Source organism: Oryctolagus cuniculus, chromosome 8, assembly GCF_964237555.1.
Source record: "Oryctolagus cuniculus chromosome 8, mOryCun1.1, whole genome shotgun sequence".
In the NCBI taxonomy this organism is placed as follows: domain Eukaryota; kingdom Metazoa; phylum Chordata; class Mammalia; order Lagomorpha; family Leporidae; genus Oryctolagus; species Oryctolagus cuniculus.
The window spans coordinates 49,855,790-49,877,583 of NC_091439.1; the positions used below are offsets into that span (position 1 = coordinate 49,855,790).

At 35.1% G+C, this 21,794-nt stretch overlaps 1 protein-coding gene across 1 annotated transcript in view; it reads left to right on the forward strand.

Annotated features, from left to right (window-relative positions):
• Positions 1-8,561: 8,561 nt before the first annotated feature.
• The window catches only part of NDST4 (N-deacetylase and N-sulfotransferase 4), a 295,027-nt gene continuing 281,794 nt past the window's right edge, over positions 8,562-21,794 (forward strand). The window contains exon 1 of the mRNA XM_051820067.2: positions 8,562-9,036. The gene's annotated coding sequence lies outside the window, so the exon portion shown is untranslated. The remainder of the gene's footprint in view (positions 9,037-21,794) is intronic.

Here is a 21,794-nt window from a genome sequence, read left to right on the forward strand (position 1 = left end):
ATACAGATTATACTCATTAGATGACAGAGGAGGATTAGTATTAGTATGAGTATAATTACCTGTGATACCTAATATTCCCGAACCATTACTTACATCTTTTCTGCTATACTGGCTTTTAGCCCATTTCTTGATATAGATAAACTTTTTGGTACCAGGTGTTTATAGATGATATTGCTATTTGAATGCTGCCAAATTATTGGTAACTTGCCATCTTCTGAGGACAAAGCTGATTCTTATCCTATCTATATTTCCCCAATCACTTCACAGAGCCCAGGGTTTTAGATAGCCACCTGATAATATTGCCCATTTCAAAGAGTAATGTGAAAGAGTAATCTCCAGAATTATTTCATTTAAATAAACTATTACAATGGAAAGACTTTAGGGACAGCTGTCACTGAGACTTATTGCTCATCCAAGATACTACTGGGCCTCAATGGTCTAATCTATTCAATGCAGATAATAACCTATGCAATGCAGATAGTACTACACCAGCTCACCATGAAGTCATTGCAAGATTAAAATAAAGCAATGTATGAGAAGACTCAAATACAACATTTCAGAATATCTGTTGTAAACTCCAAAATATTTTGCAAATGATTTGAAGGTAATGTAATTTTGGTATTGAATATATCATGAGAATCAGACTAAATAAAACAGAGTTTTGCTGACTGCTGACTTCTATCAAGAAGAATTCAGTCAGTAGACTTCTCTCTACTCCCCCTTAACACTGGGCATGAAAAGGAGACACCAAATAGTGGTTGATGCTTCAGGAATAATATGAAAATCTGAGATGGTACTATAAACCAGATTGCTTCAAATATATCTCTTGCTTAATTAAAAACACTTACAAGAATTATTTGATTACTGCAGTTACTTTAGAGATAGGGAATATTAGTTTTTTTAGACTTGAAAAGCTATACTTACTATGGAAAAGCTTATTTTAAACATTAGCAAGGATTTAGTTTGAACTAAACAACTTATTGTATTCTCCTTTGATTTAACCTTCATGTAAAAAATGCTAAAGAAAAACCTAATTTCTATTTCTTATTGCTATTGGAATGAAAATCCAACTTAAACCAATATTCCTTTCTGTTCATTTATGTTGTCCTTATAATACTTCCTTTATGTTATAATCAATAGTCTTGGAAGAAAGTTTAGGAAACTCATGTCTCTTCAGGCAACATTGCATCTGAGACAAGTAGATAGATCATTATAGCATACCCATAGTGTCTTGTTTCTAGTATCATCAAGCTTATTGAAACCTATATACAATTGATATTTAGATAATAGGATGTTTTAATGATACTGTGCATTGCACAATGTCCCTCTTCTACTTTAAGTGTACATACAATGTTAACTAGCTGATACCACAAACATCGTTTGAGAGCAAATGCTTCTAGCTGTGATATGCCTAGCATCTCTGGGAGGAAGAGACTTATGATGAAACAATTACTTTTGAAGTTATAAGCTTGAAAGGAAGGTAAGTGAGTACATGATGATTTGGGGACAGAAGGAACTTTTAAACCTATAGCTGTTTGTAACCAGCATTCTTTATTGCCCACTCCTACATTATGGTTACATCCCTAGAGTTGGATTTTAATTATAAGCAAAGCTTTCATTCTATTTGTAGTTTACCTCATTTTATATGTGTACTATAGTTTATTTTTCTTTTCCAGAAATTAAATGGGATGCTATTCATATGTGTAATGACAGTATATTGGTGTGTGTTTATGTATTCATATTAGTTACATGACAGAATGCAATCTGGTACCTGAGTTTCAGTAATTAAGTCCGATTGTTGGTGAAACTGGAGGCTATTCACTCAAGTAATCTATGGGTAAGTAGGATACCAAATTAATTTTCTTTGCCTTTGATGAGACTTTACTCAGCTCTTGTATGCATCATTTTAAATATTAGTCACAGTTTGAAGGGAAGCACAGCATCAAATTTATGGTAAGAGCAGTTTTCCTTAAAAGCATATCAGCAGAGATGAATTGGCAGATTCTTGGTTCACCATCTTTTATACAATATTGCCCTCTATGGGAACCTAAAATACTGAAGATTTTGTCAGGGTGATAAGCATATCCTCTGATTTACTTCTGTGATCATCAAATGTTTTCCTCTTTATTTTTAATTTAATTACTTCCTTCTTCCACACCCTCTCTTTGAGATAAAAAGCTGAGCTGGCTAATAAATATGTCATTATTTTATTACTTGGAATGTTTACAATACTCAAATTTATTTTACTTAATCTTATTGATCTTATATTGTGTTCAATAATTTGTTCAGTATTTTTTTTCTTCATAAAGTATCTCTCTCTTCAGGGTACTATATTGATTTCCAACTTTTATAATACTTTCATTTATGATCACTTCTGTACAGAAAAGGGAATGTTCAGTCTTAAAATAGAATGAGTCTTACAATTATATTGAAGACCAATAAATCATTTTACAAACAGCATTTAGACATCACAGTGTCATTTTTATGATCCTATAAATAAAAATCTAATTAATGTTGTGTATAAAATATTCAAAATTTTTAAGAAGAAAAGTAAATTCTATTCCTATGGAAATCTATTTATCCATGGCTAATATTATTGATGGTTAAATGACATGGATTGTAAAAGAGAAAACTAATTTGAGTTTTTTTATCCATTGAGTAATCACTTTATGATGCATCTTTGCCTCTTTTCTAAGCAAGTCCTGTTTACAGTTTGTGGAATACAGAGCAAGTTCAACACTGGCCATACAATCGTATGGGCAATGTTAAAAAAAAAGTCTTCATTTTCTAGCTCCAAACTATAACATTCATTCTTTGATGATGTTATTTTTAAAAAGTAGCCATTCTATGCCATTGTACTGCTTCAAGAATTAAGGATGTAACTATCAATATAAAAATAGAAATGATCTCAAAGATCAAAAGTGTGTGTGTGTGTGTGTGTGTCTTTAGGACAGGCAACAGTACAGTGCTGTATGCCTACAGAAGATAGCACTGGGCTTCCTGGTCTTGGCACATAGCTTTCTATGGTCATTAGGAGTCAAATTTAACACTCAGTGTCTCTCAAGCAGAGAGACTTTTAGTGATTGCTGGCCAGCTTTAATATCCCTGATATCATTTTTCTTTTTTAAAAAAGATTTATTTTATTTATTTGAAAGTCAGAATTACAGAGAGAGGTAAAGACAGACAGAGAGAGAGAGAGGTCTTCCATCCGATGTTTCACAACCCAACTGGCCGCAAAGGCCAGAGCTGTGCCTATCCGAAGCCAGGAGTCAGGAGCTTCTTCTGGGTCTCGCATGTGGGTGCAGGGGCTCAAGGACTTGGGCCATCTTCTACTGCTATCCCAGGCCCTAGCAGACAGCTTGATCGTAAGAGTAGGAGCCGGGACTAGAACCGGCGCCCAAATGGGATGCCAGGGCTTTAGGCTTTAACCTGCTGCACCACAGTGCCGGCCCCTTTAAAAAAAAAAAAAAATTTATTTTATTTATTTGAAAGTCAGAGTTACAGAGAGAGGTAGAAACAGAGAAGGAAAGGCCTGATAGCATTTTTCACAACTCACCATTTCAACACACAACACCAACTCTCTCTTTCACTCTTGCTCTCACTCTCTCGTTCTCTCATATGCTTCATGATGCTGGAACCAAATGGGAGAAGGAGGGAGAGTATCCAAAGAATTACCGCAGAATGATGGTAATTTAGAGTAAGGCATTCGTGCTAACAGGACAGAAACTGATTTACTAAGCCTTGGTGAAACATTAAGATTTCCCATGTTGATCAGAGCATTAGCTGGAGTAGCTCATAAATGAGATAGCTTTCCCTAAAGGACTGGAGCAGACAAAAATAAATATTATGGAGAAACCTAAGACAAAAGGAATTTGCTAACAGATGAAAAAATTTTCCTTTATGACAGAAAGGTTGGTTTATTTATTCTATCAAATTTATCATTGTGATGCTAGGACTCTGGTCCTTCTCTCTTTGAACACTGAAGACTTTAAATTACAGAACATAAAATAGGTTGACTTGTTCAGCTTAACTCAAAAGGAAATTCCCATTAGGCCGTATTAAAAATTTGGCAAGTACAAACCACAAAGAAAATAAGGAGAACCAAAGCGGGAAGTGCAGCGAAGCTTCATATTATATGTACACCGTGAATGTGGAAGCACTTTGCAGTATCTGAAGTATCTGCTCTGATGAGAAGTTCTCCCCCCCCACACACTGAGGTTGCAGCCCAAGTAATGTAGTGTATAAACTCTCATCACTTTTCTTTAGCTTCAAATAGAAATTCATTGAAAATTCTCATAGCAAGGATCAGATTGCGGGATAGTTGTACATTTGATTCTCACTGTCATCTCCTACCTCATCCCAGTTCTCACTTAGGCTATGCCTTAAAAGCACAACAAATATTCTCATGATTCAATGACACTTTGGCCAACAGCTGGTAGTTATTAAAACTCATGTATATTTAGACAATTGTCAGACAAACTGGAATTGTAGTTTTTAGTATGTTTGTCCCTTTGCTGGCCCTTTCAAGCTCTGCATCATCAAAGGACTTACCGGAAGCACTAACATGCTGATGTCTCTCTTGCTAAAACAATGCACTGTGATAACATCTCAGAGATTTTTTTTTAAGATTTATTGATTTATTTGGGAGGAAGAGTTCACAGAGAGAGAAAGAGAGACAGGAGAGAGAGAAACCTTCCATCCACTAGTTCATTCCCCAAATGGCCGTAGTTAAAGGAGCTGGGCCAGGCTGAAGTCAGGAGCCAGGAGCTTCCTCCAGGGTCTCCCAGGTGGGTGCAGGGAGCTGGATCAGAAGTGGAGCACACGGGACACGAGAGGTGCATATATGGAATGTTGTCGCTGCAGGCCGCTAACTCCATGTGCCACAGCACCAGCTCCAGATTCTTTCTTCTGACGTGTGGTTCTATTCTTTCTTTTTCCTCAATGTCTTGATAACCAGACATCAAAATGCACGATAAGATGACCTTCAAGTCTATGACTGGCATGCTTATTATTATTTGCACTAATTTTCTCTTCATGTGTTATGATAATGAATGAAATAAAACTGACTTTATTTCTTCCTTTTTCACAGCAGTTATCAGAATAATTGTGATACTACTTCTCCCCCTTACAATAAATTTTTGATCAGTTGACATTGCACATGTTTTCAAATATTGTACTGTACCCATAAAAATGCACAAGTATTACACACTACCCACAAAAAAACTTAAGTTTTGTGTTAGTCATTCACAGCCCAAATAGGTATGAACTATGAATAAAGCAGTTTCCTTTATTCACATTTTTTCTTTTCAAAAAGAGTAAGACCTTTTTGGGTTAGTGAGGGCAAGAAAACAATTGCTTATTAAAAAAATTACAAGAAAACAGGACAGAGTGCTATTGTGGTACTAGAATCTTCTACATGTAAACATTAGTAGCTTGAGTAAGTAGCATTCAATCAAAATCATAAGAACTATAAATTTAATTAATTGTATGAATTTAAAGTAGTCACTTTTGGAGTATAATTAAAGAATAGAAAAGAAATTTTGAACTAATAAAGCTTTATATTAAAGATATAATTATCCCCACATATAATCTATAAATGCATGTGAAGTTATTTTTTAAAATGTAAATTGAGGTAACAGAAAATATTTTTGGCTTTCTGTGTAAATTTCACTTAAAACTTATCTTTACTAACAATTAGAAAACAGATTAATGAGAGAAATGTGATATAATTTTAGAAATTGTCAAATTTACTGAATTTTTCTTAAGTGTGCTAATATGTCAATTCAAAGATATAATTGTCCATTCATTTTAAAAAACAATTGACATAAAAGCATGAATTTTGCTTTTCAATAAATGTGTTTGATTTTTTCTATTGAATAAAGTATATATGATTTAGTACAAATATATATTACAATTTTTATAATTTATATACATTATAAGCATGTAGTGTTTCTTCGATTTTTTTTTTCATTTTTGCCCTTTCAAAACAAGACATCTGACATATTCACATTTTTTTTAACTCAGGAAAATTCCACTCAATGTCTAACAGCTCATTTCTGGAGAAGACATTTGGTTCAAGAGTCTAGGCTCTGCTTGGGATTTCTAACCAGTGCCTGGTTAGAGCCTCACCTCTTCTGCTTCCAGTACAGTTTCCTGCTAATGTGCATCCTGGGAGGTAGCAGGTCATGACTTAAGTAGTTGTGTTCCTGCTACGCATATAAACATCTGGCTTCTGCTTAGCCTAATCATGATTGATGTGTACATTAGGGGAGTGAACCTGTGGATTCAAGATCCCTGAATGTTGTTAATTTTTTCAACTATACCCAAGAGTAGGAAAAAAATCATTTTTTGATTGGTCTCTATTCATTTATTCATATGCTTATAGTAGCGCCCTCTGTCCTCAATATTTAATTTATTTCTGAAGGAACAATAAGAAAAAGAGCAACAAAGTGAATGTCTTTTCTTCCAATAAATTTTAGTTCTATATCCCTGTAATATTTTATTTCTATAAGTTAATATCTGACAAAATTTGGGTGTGTTTTGTTTACATATATATTCCACTTAATTATATGTAATACATATAATATATAATAATATATAATAATAATAGTGTCTCCAAATAATATATATAATACTGTTAAAGTACTTTCACTTTATTTTTCATTTAGCTCCAGAAAATGCTGTTACATCTCTTCAAATAAAGTATTGCTCATAGACTAATATTTGATTAAAAACTGATAAAAATTTTATTTTCAATAAACTAACATTACCTGTAATAATCACCAGTATCAAGGATAAAGTCAGGGTTCATGTTTTACCACAAGGGCTTCGTAATCAGAATAACTGTGTTGTTATTGAGTTTCAATAACTGAAATTACAATGATAGTGTGGCACTCTTTACTGATTTGTGAAATTGAAGTATGCTAATCAGATAAAGTTATTTTAAAATAATGCTTCATTTCATTTACACCGCTTTTGTAAAGGTAACACTTAAAAATAATTACTAAATTTGATTAGTTAAAAAGTGATTGTTAGTGAAACTAAAATGGAAAATCATCAATAAGCATTTAAAATTTATTTTATTAATTTGGCTCTCTTTTTTGTTTGATAGGATGCCATTATAGTAATTAGTATTTTACTATCACATTATAAAATATGTAATTGCAATTTATTTATCCATTTGAAATTTCGATGTGTATCACAGTGAAAATTTTGACTTGATCCTCAAATATATCTTTGCAAATCAAGTGTGCTTAAAGGTTACTAAGAAGTTCTTGGAATCTTCTCTGGTGGTTTTTAAAATATAATTTTTTCTTAATATATTTTATCTTGTATAGCTAAAACAAATGACCTACCATGTAAGAGATTATATTTGCTATTTATAAATCATTACTAAATATTATTTCTGAACTCTAGTTTTTGCTTTTCCTGTCCTCTCTAGTATATGTCTACCACTTTCTTACCTTGTGCAAGGAGTACCCGACACATTTAAATGTTTCAGCCAAAAGACAACACCATCAATAAATGCAGAGTTTTGAGGAACTTTGTGCCCTCTTGCCTTTAGTCACACAGAAGGTCTCACTGAATCACCTCAGTGTTTCATGCAGAACTATTTCCAAGCAAGAACATACACTTATCAGAGCAGGGCATTGAATTTAGAAAAGTCTGCAGCTCTGTTCTCTGGTCTACAGGCAGTTTTGGCACAAATTATCATTAACATATCTTGCTCCAGTAAGTTAGATGATGGAGACTACATAAGGTTCTTAAGGAAGAAGAGCCCAGGGAATAGTATGTTCTGGAATGAAGCAAAATGCTTGAAAGTATTTCACTTTCATCTTGTGTGTATTCTAATGAAAAAGTTCAAAGAACTTTACATAAAGTATAGGAAAATACTTTATAAGTATCTTTATGAGTTTGCATGAATTAGTAGAGAACAAAGATCAAATAGTCTTCATCTTATACTGCCAACTAAAAATATGACACATGGAAACATTGCTGCTGTCAGTGCTGTAAATACAAAAGACCTTGCCATAATAATGCAATGCACTTCAAAGAATAAAACAATGCAAACAAAAACTATACATCTACACAGGATTTCTTCTAATATTTGTTATGATCTAGAATATTCTTATTAATTTTAGGAGTAGGAGGTTTAGTAATATTTCTCCCACTTTCTAATTGTTCCTTGCTGGCTTTTGTTGAGTTTGTAATTCATGTCTTTGGCACACATTTATAGCAGAAAACACTGGCTTCAACTTTTCCTTTTTGCCCAATATAATCTGGTAGTCCAGTGTCATAGCAGCAAAGTGGAATTTTATTCTTTCATTTCCTAGGGAATAGTGCAACTGTACAATGAAAGATTATGCAAATTGTCAAGGAGCATCTAATCAATCACTGTGGTGGGAGAGGAATGCAGCGATAGCTGAATTAGCTTCTGTTGAAATAGATTCATGTGTAACATCCCACCGACTCGATGACATCACGGCAGCTCCAGGTCCTTGAAAGTCTTGAGGATGATTAGCTGGAGGAATTGGCTGTTTCTGCCAATCATAATCCGGCAGAGCTGCCTTTATAGTTCTGTGGATATGAGAGAAAGAGGGAGGGAGGGGAAGACCGACTACAGCTAAACAAGAGGCGCAGCAGCAGGAGCAGCAGCAGAGCAGGAGCAGCTGGTATTCCGGTGATTAAATAGTTCTCATAGCCTTTTTGCAGTACTCGGTCTGCTCCCTGGTGTAATTCTCCTGTCCAAGAAGGAAGCTGCATTTGAACGGTGTGCTGAACAGAGGTTTGAATCATTCCAGCTGGCTGCTTGTTTTGAAAAGGACAATGTGTGTATAAATAAAAAGACTCTGCTGGAAGAGTTCAGATACTAGGACTGGCGCTAAAGAGTGCTCTCGGAATATTGTAGAGGCAGATTGAACTGAAGCTCCTTCTAATTAACCTGGAGCCAAGTGAACCTGAATACTGGATCTCTTATGTTCTAACTCGGGATAAAGTCAAGTTAGGAAGAGAAAAAAAAATGAAATGCTTCTCTAGGTAAGTTACTGCTTGATTTGCTGAAATTGAGGTGTGTACAATAAATGGATATATGTTGCTTGGCTATGTAAACGAGTTGAACACAATAAAGTTTTATTTGTGAAAGATTTATGTAAAGATAGACTATGTTTTAAACCATTTTCAATTGCCCTTTTCAGCATGTGTGTGCTTACCTGTCATAATGGTTTGCAGAAGTTGTATTGGCACCACAATGGAAAATAAAATCCTACCTGAGAAATAAAAAAAAATAGAACTTAAATTTTAACAGCTGCCAGGACATTTGCATAAAAAACTCTCACTTGATAACAGCTTTAGCATTTGCAGCTTGAAATTGACAATTTTATAAACCCAATATTGAAAGCTAACTGTAGATATTTCCCCTAGAAGTATTACAGACAACATGGCATTCAAATTACCCAAGATGAGAACTCCTTTTCTTGGGACCTAAGATTTATAGACATACTCTGTTCTGATGGTCTACTTTAGAGAAACAGCTGTCACAGGCATTTGAAATTGTATGATACAGTCATAAATTGCTTATAAAGAAATAAATGCTTTCCTCCTAGCTCCTATACAGAAAGAAAAATAAATTCTTAGAACAATATATGTCATATGCCATGAGAATATATTCTCAGGAGGACAGAAACAGTTTTTATGACACACCTGTAAATAGCTCCAAATTCCTCATGCACAAAGTAAGTTGGGGGGGGGGCGGGACATGTTTTTTAAACATGTTTTTACCCATCCTTTCTAATATCTCTGTTAGAGGAAGTCAAATAAAAAAGAAACATAAGCCTTGTTTTTCTTGTAACTTGTCCTGATTAATAAAAACAGTGTTTTTCAGAGTTACTAGCATAGTATTTCCATGTGATGATGTTTTGTTTATTATAGGATAAACTGTGGATTCTCATTTAGTGCTGAACAGGTTTATATTTCTTTCAAACTTACATTTGCTTCCTTTTACAGTAACTTTTTTCTGAAATTTTTCATTAGCACAGGATCATAAATGCCTTAAAGTAAATCGCATACCAACAGATGTATGTTTCTACTGCTCTTAGAATTAGTTATCCACTTTCTCATGAATTTCATTGGTAAAATGCTGAAGTTTCTTGTCACAAAATGAAATTGATGAAGATAAAAGCTACTATAATTGTTTGAATTTTCCCAAGACTAGGAAGCGGTAAATACTCCCACAAGTGTTTTAAAAAGATTTTTTTTACTTCAAAAGGATAATTTTAATCACTTCTATTAATAGCATGCCAATTAGCTATATCCACATGCCAGCTAGGTGCTACATTGATCATGTTTATTTCATAAAGTGAGTGTCTGTTGAGAATATAAAGTCCATTGACAAGAACAGTCTTCAATAGGAATTCATAAAAAGTGATTAATAAGCAAAACACACTTGCCACTTAGATTTGTCTCAGTGAATAAATGAGAAATTGTGCTGTGATTGCTGTTGTTTATTAGAATTAAGAATATTGTTACAACCTTATGATGATCATTATTACACAGCATTTACATTCATAGATTCTTCCTAATAAAGTAATGGGAAGATTTTTGGAAACCGATCACTAAGCACAATAGTCATTTTAACACTTTGTGAATGGCAACTGGTCACTAATAACATTGATTCATAGCAAACCCTTTAAAAATTTACAGTGCATGTGATTTATTTACTGTAACATTAAAATCACCCAAAAAGGAAAAATTATATGGATGTAATTGAGAAACTTAGGCATTGTCCTTAACTAAGTGACAGACAAAATCTCATTAGAATATTAAAATTACTTTCCTTTTTTAAAATTAATGCTAAAAAAAATTAAAATAATACATATTAAAAATAATTGAGATTTTGATACTTGATAATACTTTGTTTTATACCCTTGTGAAACCAATGATTAAGAATGTTAATACTATATTACTTTAGTGATCTGTGATTACTTTAAAATTTAATGTATATGGGTGAAATGGTCATTTTTCCATTCAATTATTGTTTATACCTATTGCCTGTGTACCCACTAGACTAGAATTTTTTTTTAACTTGTTGAGCTTATTATTCAGGGATGTGTTAAGTCTTTTTACAGTAATGTAAATTTAATATATATTGTTTCACAAAATAGAAATAAATGCTCATGTATATGTTCACTTACTAAAGAAACAATCTTCTGTATTTTATCAAAGTATTAGAACTGTTATACATATTATTTCTTCTCCTCAAAGCATTATGTTTTTTGGATTTTAAATAAATTTAGTTCTATATTTCAATAACCACTTTAAAATCAGTTCTTAAAAACTGTTAAGTGAATGTTTCTGAAGCAATGAAACAGTTGTCCCCAATAGGTCTAGTATTTAGATGATCCACCTGCACTTTTTGTTAGAGTGGAAAGAGGCCTTTGGGAATTAAATTCAAAGATCAAACTTTCTGTGCTTCATTTAGTAGCAACTGCTCAGGGAGAATAGCAAAAAATTCACCATACTGTGTTCAAACTAGAGATTCTGGCTGGTGCTGCCTCCCCAGATTTGGACAGCAGCTGGGGAAACTTATAAAATAAAGCTAAAATATCAGCCCTGGCTAGAAGCCAAGACTGAGAAGCTGTGCACCCAGAAGGCTAATTTTTTCTGGGTTGAAATTCACTGATAATGCATTATGTTTAAAGTCTAACCTGATGGATTTTTTTTTCTCCACTACAAATTGTGAGATAATTAAAGAATAAATATAGTCAGGGTATAGCAAAATGTGAAAGTAACAAAGATTTCTTCTTTGTTAAGGTCGAATGAAATAATGTAAATAAGGGTAGTAGAAGCTCTAATGAAATACAGCATTAAACTCTGGAAAAGAAAAAAAAAAACAAAGATGCAATACATGGTCTAATCATCATCTTGGAGATGGCAGAGAGATCAGAAATGACACATGGATACATCTCCAAATAAGAAACTGAAAATTTTATTGAAGTGATTGGTCTAGTAAAATTTACAGAAAAAGTATTTATGTTAAATGTTGTTGTTGTAAATATTGTGTGATGCTACCCAATAAAAGAGAAGATAATTCTGGTTCATCATGGTCCCCAAATAACTAGGAAAGAGAAATCATGATGTCTGTTAATTTATTTTAAGTTCATGAAGTGAGAGAAATGGGTCAGGTGTCAGACACAGTGCTAGTGCCTTCAGCCATCATGATATAACATTTAGTCAATCTTTTCTTTAACACTTAAGCAAAGTTTCAGCTATGCCGTTATACAGGGTGTTAAATACATTCTTCTTTTTAGGTATTTTCAGCAAGCTTCAGAAGTTAGAGGTGTCAACTGCAATACAGAACATATAAATACAGCCCTATTTCTAAGCTTTCTTTATCTCAGTTTTCAAAGAAATGTTACCACATTCTAAACTTAACAAATCTGAAATTTCTTTTGGAAATAACATTAAATTGATAACATATCTCTTCTAAACCCAATTCCAAACTCACCAATGGCTTTGGGCATTTCAAGACAAATAGATATTTTTGGAATGTAAATAGTCCCTCTCCATTCCTACAAGTGAAAATGTCTGAAGATACAACTTGAAGTATTTATTTCCTTTCCCTTTTTATAATTTGTATATTTCCATGAGTATCCAGATAATTCAGACCATTAAATAGATTATAGCAAAATAACTACATATGGCAAACTGAATGATGACTTTCAATTGACTTTTTGAGCAAATCTAGGTCTGAGATTTCCAAACAGTTAATGAAAATGTACCTTATGAAAACACTAAGCATGGATTTCAAAATGTTTAGCAAACAAACACAAACTTATTTTAATATCATTTTCTTTTTTAAAAAAATATTTATGTATTTATTTGAGAGGCAGAGTTCAGACAGAGATGGCTGCAAGGGCCAGAGCTGGGCCAATTCAAAGCCAGGAGCCAGGAGCTTCTTCCATCTCCCTCGTGGGTGGAGAGGCCTAAGCACTTGAGCCATCTTCCACTGCTTTCCCAGGCCATCTGCAGGGAGCTGGATCCAAAGTGGAGTAGCCAGAACTTGAACCAGCTTGCCCCTCAGGTATAACCTATTGAGCCACAGAGCTGGCCCTTAAATATCACTTTCCACAACTTTTATGAAATGCTCCCATATGTACTACCTCAAAAAATTTCAGGAGAGATTTAAAGATTTTCATTAACACCAAATGAATACTCATGATTAATTCATTAAAATTAAATATTTGAAAAAAATTAAGATTGAAACTAGAAATCTTTGAATACTTGAGAACATAATTTGATATATTAAGAATATGTGTAAAAACAAAGATGTTGTCTCAACTAGAATTGAGAATTTTGCACAAAACCATATTTTCACTTTCAGATATCACCGTTTTAAATATTTAAGAATTAATAAAGTAATTTTTAGCAAATTAACATACACCATACTGACACAGACAATACACTAGCACAAACACTTTGTTTTCCCGGAGTAAAAGAATTTCCATAATTGAAACAATCTACCATGAACAGAACTTGTTGCCAGTTTTGCTTAAAACATTGAAACCTCCTTATTTAAAGTCTTTAATTGAATTATCTTCAAGGATAACCAGAGGGAGGTTGAAAGTCACATGGCCAAGCTTAGAATGTCCTAAGGCAAGGTAAAAATATAAATTCTCCCATAATCTCTCCTCACTTGCTTCAATCTTCACGTGTTTCCTTCTTTACCTTCCTGCCTTTCGAGTTCCCCATTCTCTCAATTCTTTCTTCTTTCTTTTTATGTCTTTCTCTCTTTTTCTTTTTTCCCTCTTTTCCTTCCTCTCCCTCCTCTCTCGTTCTTGTCCATCTTCTTTCCTTCCTTCCTTCCTTCCTTCCTTCCTTCCTTCCTTCCTTCCTTCCCTTCCCTTCCCTTCCCTTCCCTTCCCTTCCCTTCCCTTCCCTTCCCTCCTTCCCTCTCTTCCCCTTCCTTCTCTTCCTTTCTCTCTCCCACCCTCCCTACATCCTGCCTGTTTTCTTCTCTCTCCTTCCCTCCATGTTTCTTTCATTCTTCCTTTTCTCCTTCCTTCTCCCTTCCCCTTTTGGTTTTACTATATTTTGCTGCTTCAACTTAAATGTTTCTTGCACAGCGAGAGACCAAGCCACTTATGTTTAGCAGGGAAGAATTATTAATCAAATGACCTGGTTTAAGCACAAAATAAGTGTGAAAGATGCAAAAAAAATGAAATTAAAGTATGTTAAATGGTAAAAGAAAGGTAAGGTAGATTAGGAAATTCCTATCAGAGAAGTGATGACATCAGTCTTAAAATTATTGGACTGCTCTCCACTTATGAGTTCCCATGGGTTTGTTAAATTCTTTAGTAGACTATTTTGCTCGCTTTCCACATTCTCCTCTCCCCTTGTCAGTGGCATGTTTACAATGCAGTTTGGTGGTAAAATTATAATAATAAATATAAATAATCCTTATATTTGTACTTTAAATCACCACTCACCATTTTGCAGTTAGTAGTTTCAACATAGAAACATTCATCTACAGCCTAAAGGCTGCCATGCTAAGGGAAGAAAAAGAGGGAAGGAAAAGTTATTCGGCACATTTGGATGCTTTGGTTTGACTTCATTCCTGAATCAGATATTCAACTGTAGACTGCTGATACACACAATTTGTCATATTTTATCAGACATCTCAAAAGAGTTCTTCTTTTCTGATGTACCGCATAGTCTTTCACGCCTACATAAAAATCACTTAAGCCTCAGAAATAAATATAGCGACACTAAAGATTAATACAAGGAAAGGAAACAGATGCAGAGATGCATATGCTCCTATGAGTGTGTAGAAAAGTCCTAATTCTATTCATCACTACAAAGTGCAAGTGAATAATTAGAGTCAGAATTTAAATTTGATTTCTTTCTCAACCAATCTTTCACTAATCCTTATATTAAAACAATTCAGATTTTTACATAATGTTCTGTTAATTGAAACATAGGCAATCATTTATCAATTATACCTATTAATTAGTGTGTAGTATTAAGATTGCTGATATCTCAGTTTGTGAAGCCAGTTTGCTTGAAATAAGGCATTTTCTTAATAACCACAGAAATGATGCTAAATTTGACCAATAAGTTCAACTTGATTTACTACTAAATTATTCTATTTCTCAGTCTGGATATAATTCTCATTTTGAACATAGAAAATAGATATTGAAAATCTTTGCACAATAATGCTCATGATGATAATGATGTTAAGCATTATTTTCTATTGTTTTTAGTATGCAACAGACATCATCACCTTTCAAGGTAGCAGGATGAGTGAAATAATACTTAGGGGGATTCCATCCCCTTGAGGGGAAATGGGACAGTAGGAGAAATGTAATGGTAGTCTCTATGAGTTCTCCGAGGTGTGGGACTTAAGGCTAATAAATGAAAGCTATGGCTACTACCGATCAGGTAATGTCTTTCTGAGAAATTGTCACTCAGAAAATATATTCAAAAGTTATATATCAAATTGAGCAACATTATTATTTAGTGGGAAAATGTGACAAGGAGTACCAATTTCCTGTAATATGTGAGCTGACGGCTTGAATTTGGATTCTGCCTATTGATTATTCTTCTCAGTTCTCTAAAGCTATTTGGTAGAGTTTAGAATATGGCATACTGTTTTGTGTTACTTTCTCTGGAGAGCAGAAAACTAAATCCATTTTGGAAAATGTAATTATCAATTTCACTTTTTCATAATTTGTAAGAGTTTGTGAGTAAATGAATTCAAATTATTTTGTTTTTTTTTTTTTTCCCATATAGCATAAAAGCCAATGATGTTAATGAAACTTAAGCATCAGAAAACCAATTCCCCAAGCTCATTCTAACAGGTAAAAATCAATATTCCGGCCCGTGCCACGGCTCACTAGGCTAATCCTCCACCTGCGGCGCCGGCATACCAGGTTCTAGTCCCGGCTGGGGTGCCAGATTCTGTCCCGGTTGCACCTCTTCCAGTCCAGCTCTCTGCTGTGGCCTGGGAAGGCAGTGGAGGATGGCCCAAGTTCTTGGGCCCTGCACCCGCATGGGAGACCAGGAAGAAGCACCTGGCTTCTGGCTTCAGATTGGCGTAGCGCTGGCCATGGTGACCATTTGGGGTGTGAACCAACAGAAGGAAGATCTGTCTCTTTCTCTCACTGTCTAACTCTGCCTGTCAAAAAAATAAATATTCCAAAAAATTACTCAAATTGCTAGAATGGTAGACCCAAATAAATAATATTCGGAAGAATAAATATAATTATGTATATATATATTATACTTGTGCATAATTAAAATAACATATATATTAGTATTTCACCAATTATAAAAACTCGTTCAAACTCCAAAACTACTAGGCGTGATAAGCCAAATACAGTGCTATTGTACACTCAGAGTGCACTGAGAGAATCACAGTCTCCACATCAAAGACACAAAGAAACAGTTCTCAGACATCCTGTTTAGCACACATCTGACCTGATTGACAAACTCAGGTTCCTGATGCCTCCTACTAAAAGCAGTTATCTCTGAAATTCCTCCCCCCCGGAGTGGACCATATGTTGCTCCTCAACTCCACACACACACACACACACACACACATTTCTATATATTAGTTTTTAAATTTTTTTAAAAATTTATATATATTGGGAACAAATTTCATGCCTTTGATACATACAGTTTTTTTTTAATGATTTTTTTTTATTTTTGACAGGCAGAGTGGACAGTAAGAGAGACAGAGAGAAAGGTCTTCCTTTTACCGTTGGTTCACCCTCCAATGGCCGCTGCGGCTGGAGCACAGTGCTGATGCAAAGGCAGGAGCCAGGTGCTTCTCCTGGTCTCCCATGCAGGTGCAGGGCCCAAGCACTTGGGCCATCCTGCACTGCCTTCCTGGGCCACAGCAGAGAGGTGGCCTGGAAGAGGGGCAACCGGGACAGAATCCGGCGCCCTGACTGGGACTAGAACCCGGTGTGCCGGTGCCGCAAGGCGGAGGATTAGCCTAGTGAGCCGCAGTGCCAGCCCTAATGATTCTATTTATTTTTTGAGAGAGTTACAGTGAGAGGGAAAGACAGAGAGAAATGTCTTCCATCTGGTGGTTCACTCCCCAAATGGCCTCAATGGCCACAGCTGAGTTGATCAGAAGCCATAAGCCAGGAGGTTCTTTCCAGTCTCCCATGTGAGTGCAGGGGCCCAAGATTCTGGGCCATTCTGCTGCTTTCCTAGGATCTAAGAGGAGCAGGATCTAAGAGGAGCAGCTGGGACTAGAACAGAGGCCCATATGGGATGCCAGCACCACAGGCAGAGGATTAACCTACTGTGCCACAGCACAGGTCCCCATACATACATTTTTAAGAATTTAATGAGGGGCCGGCCGACACCGTGGCACAGTGGGTTAATTCTTCTCCTGCTTCACCAGCATCCCATATGGGCACCGATTCTAGTCCAGGCTGCTCCTCTTCCAATCCAGCTTTCTGCTATGGCCTGAGAAAGCAGTAGAGGATGGCCCCAGTCCTTGGGCCCCTGCACCGACGTGGGAGATGGGGAAGAGGCTCCTGGCTCCTGGCTTCGGATCAGCATAGCTCTGGCTATTGCAGCCATTTGGAGAGTGAGCCAGTGGAGGGAGGACCTTTCTCCCTGTCTCTCCCTCTCACTGTCTGTAACTCTAACTTTCAAATAAATAAATAAAATCTTTTAAAAAAAAAGAGTGTAATGATACTTCCCTCCCTACACTCCCTCCTTCTTCCTGCCTTTCTTATTTTCTTCTATATTTTCACAATGATATATTTTAATTCACTTTATAATCACTAGCTTAACCCCCCACTAAATAAAGAAATCAACAAGTAGTAAGTAGAAAAACTGCAGTTACTCTATGTGTATCAGTGCCACCCATTGAATCAAAAGCTATTTGATGTCAAGAGTGCTTAGAGAGTACTCAGTCAATAATAGGTAGATAGCATGGGATTGATCAATGTAAAACATGAAAGACATCTGGGAATCATGCCATATTAGCAAGAGTTGAAAACAGAATGGTAGTCAGTGGACAAATTAAAGACTACAGGGACAGTATAGTTACCTTTGTATGATGAAAGATGTTTTTAAAAAAAGGAAATTGGTTTCTGTTTTATCAGCAGATTAAATATGAGAAGTTGTTTCTTTGCAATCACTAAAACCAAAACTTTCGAAAAATCAGTGTAATTCCAGTCAATCAAAGGAACCACACAGACTGCAGGGCCATGGACCACAAACTTCTGCGGAGGAAATGTCTATCTTGAGTGTAAGTGGTGGTCACCACACAGTTTCTCGCTGTTTTTCTTTATGTTATTGTAAGACATACAGATAAATGCTTTAAAGTGAACTCCCTGCTCTGCCAAAACCCAGATCCAGTTGTTGGAGAGCAGAGAAGATTACAAAATTCTAATAACTACTAGTAGAGTAAAACTATAGTGGCAATATAATAATCAAGGTGAGGCTTACAATATGAAAGAAAATATTCATAAAAGGATTATTTACTAAATGTACATTTCTAAAATAAAATGATAAATTTAGGTGAAAGATTTGTTCTTATTTAAATTCATTTTTTTTTACTATTCTTTTGAGCTCTTATAAGAAGGAAAATACCTAACCATCAGAAGCATAAATAAGGAAGATAATTCTGGCTTCTGAGAACTTCTAAATATTAAGAAGTACAGAGATTGTTTGGTTGAATTGTGACTTTTGAACCCTGATAGATAACAGTTATGTAAAGAACTAGAAATTTTGGTGAAATTTTTGTGAAAATGAGACAGTATCATAACACAGTTGAAGACCAGTAGAGACATTGGAACCTACTAAATGTGAGTAGTATTGTACTTTTGAACTTACTGATGATACACTCTTGAGAAAACTAACTAATCCTTCTATGCCTCAGGTTCATGGTCTTTGAATGAGATAATAATACATCTAAGAAAACCTGGGAGGGTTGAACATAACAATAAACACAATATTCCGAGAACAAAGTTGGAGACATAAGAGACTAAATTAATGGAATTAAGCTTTAATGACATCCATTAGCCCTCTGACATCGGCATAAAATGTAACATTTTGTACTGAATGGTGAACATTGACCATTCCCAAAACCCTCACTTGGAGATAATGATCTAAATCCTGATCTTCACTGTCTCTACTGGATACTTACAGCATATGTGAATATTCATAGCATTAATGCTAACGTGAACCAAACTTCCTTGAACAACATTTTAATCTGAGTCATCATAGTCTTGAAAATTACTAGGCCGGCCCTGCGGCTCACTAGGCTAATCCTCCGCCTTGTGGCGCCGGCACACCGGGTTCTAGTCCTGGTCAGGGCGCCGGATTCTGTCCCAGTTGCCCCTCTTCCAGGCCAGCTCTCTGCTGTGGACCAGGAGTGCAGTGAAAGATGGCCCAAGTGCTTGGGCCCTGCACCCCATGGGAGACCAGGAGAAGCACCTGGCTCCTGCCTTCGGATCAGTGCGGTGTGCCGGCAGCGGCGGTCATTGGAGGGTGAACCAACGGCAAAGGAAGACCTTTCTCTCTGTCTCTCTCTCTCACTGTCCACTCTGCCTGTCAAAAAAGAAAAAAAAAAAAAGAAAATTGCTAACAACCAAACATCTTAATGAAAGATCATAAATCAGGGAAAAACAGAAGGTGTTGGATGTTTCATTTTGATTCTCTGGCATGCCTGAAAAAAAGGCAATATGGAATTGGAGTAGGCTAGCAATTTAGGCAAGGGTTCAGAAACTGGAACTAGATAAACCAAAAATGAATATGATGTTCTTAGTTGGTCTTCTAAACTGAGTGCTCATTCCAAAGCCTTGTGGTCAGTCATACAGGAAACACAAGAAGCATTCCTTGCCACCACCTATATTCTAGTCAAGCCAGTTGTCCCTACCGCAGAAGTCTTTTGGACAGTGCATTGAACTGTTTTAACTTATAAATTAAAAATGTTGACCTAGATTGAAAATAAAAGACACCAGTTATATTCTAAGTTTCACCAAAACTGTGCTAGTTTATTTTAAACTGACCTTTGGGTTCCACATTTAAATAAACACCACTTATATTCCTTCAATTCCCTTTCCCCAGAAACATTTTGAAGAGCAATGTGATATTTGATATTTCATAATCTCCAGTATTTTCTGCCACAAAGTCTTGCTGAGTGAATTATTTCTGTCCAGTGCTGGGGGCCTTTAAAGCATCTATAAATAATTTTTATAATAATTCTAGATTCCACTCAACAAGTATTAAAATAGGAACATCTCGAGAAATATTGCCTCTGACAAGTAGCAGAATGCTTGAAATCATTCCAAATTTCTTCTGAAGAAATTCACAATGATTTTCCAAACTTTGAAAATTCTGTAGCCTAGATTAGTTTTGAGTGGAGGATAAAATTTTATTCAAGACATATTTACTATCCATTTATTTCCAGTCAGTTAATGGTCAAGTAAGTTTTTGTTTGGCAGTACCTACAAGTGAAAATATTAACCATTAAGGATGAAAAATAACAGGCATAGCAGTGAAAATAAATGGGGAATTTCTCTTTTTGATAAATATGTATTCAATCATATATGTAAAGTTAATGTTTGATTTAAGAGAAATAAGCAAAAAGCATACATAGTAGGTATAACATATAAAATTTATAAATAGAAAATGAAAGAAAATCTCAATATTTCCTATTTTAATAAAGTTCTTTAAGTATCATGCATGGTGAAGAAAATTCTACTTCTTAAGAGAGCACAAATACAGGAACTTAGCAATGGACAAAGAGATTTAGAGTTAATCAATAAACGTAGGTTGATATTAGTTGTGTGACATTGAGCTAGTCACTTCACTTCTCTGAGCATTAAATTCTCCATTCATTCATTGAGGTCTTTGAATACAAATTATGATAATTTTTATTTATAGCTGTTTGTACGCAAGATAGTGGTGAAGTTACAAAACATTGAATGAATTTAATGCCAATTAATTATATAAATGGAATAGTTAAAATAGTAAAGTTTATCTATGCGTGTTTCACCATAACAAAAATTAACAAAATATAAGTTAAAAATTAAAATTATATCAGTTTTGAAGAATGTTATTTTCTATTACTAGTAGCTAACATCGATAGTAAGGGTCAGCACTGTGGCATAGTGGGTAAAGCAACCATCTACAGTGCCAGCATTCCATGTGGGTGCTGGTTCCAGGCCCTGCTGCTCCACTTCTGATCCAGCTCCCTGCTAATGCACCTGAGAAAGCAGCAGAAGATGTCCCAAGTGTTTGGGCCCCTGCACCCACGTAGGAGACTTCTAAAAAGCTCCTGGCTCCTGGCTTCAGATGGGCTCACCTCCAGCCATTCCATTGGGTGGAAGATCTCTTTCTCTCTCTCTCTCTCTCTCGCTCTCTCTCTCTCTCTCTCTCCACCTCTGCCTCTCTGCAAATCTACCTTTCAAAGCAATAAATAAATATTTAAAAAATAAAGTCAATAGGATATAATGTAAAATACATAACTTCCTAAATGCAAGACAATAGCATGAAATTAATATTGATAGAGCTTCCTTTAAACTAGGTAATAGATTGGTTATTTGGTTCTAAATTTTCTAAATTTTATCTGGAAATTTATATATTGACTGCTGTAAGTTATGTAGTAGTGATCTTTTGTTACTACAATGTAGGCAGATTCCATTTATAATTATAAAGCAATAACCATCTAAATTCAGAAAATGAATATGGAAAATATTAAAATATAACTTCTGGAAAACTGGATATCAATGTAACTTGTGGATATAATTGTAACACTGTTAGTAACA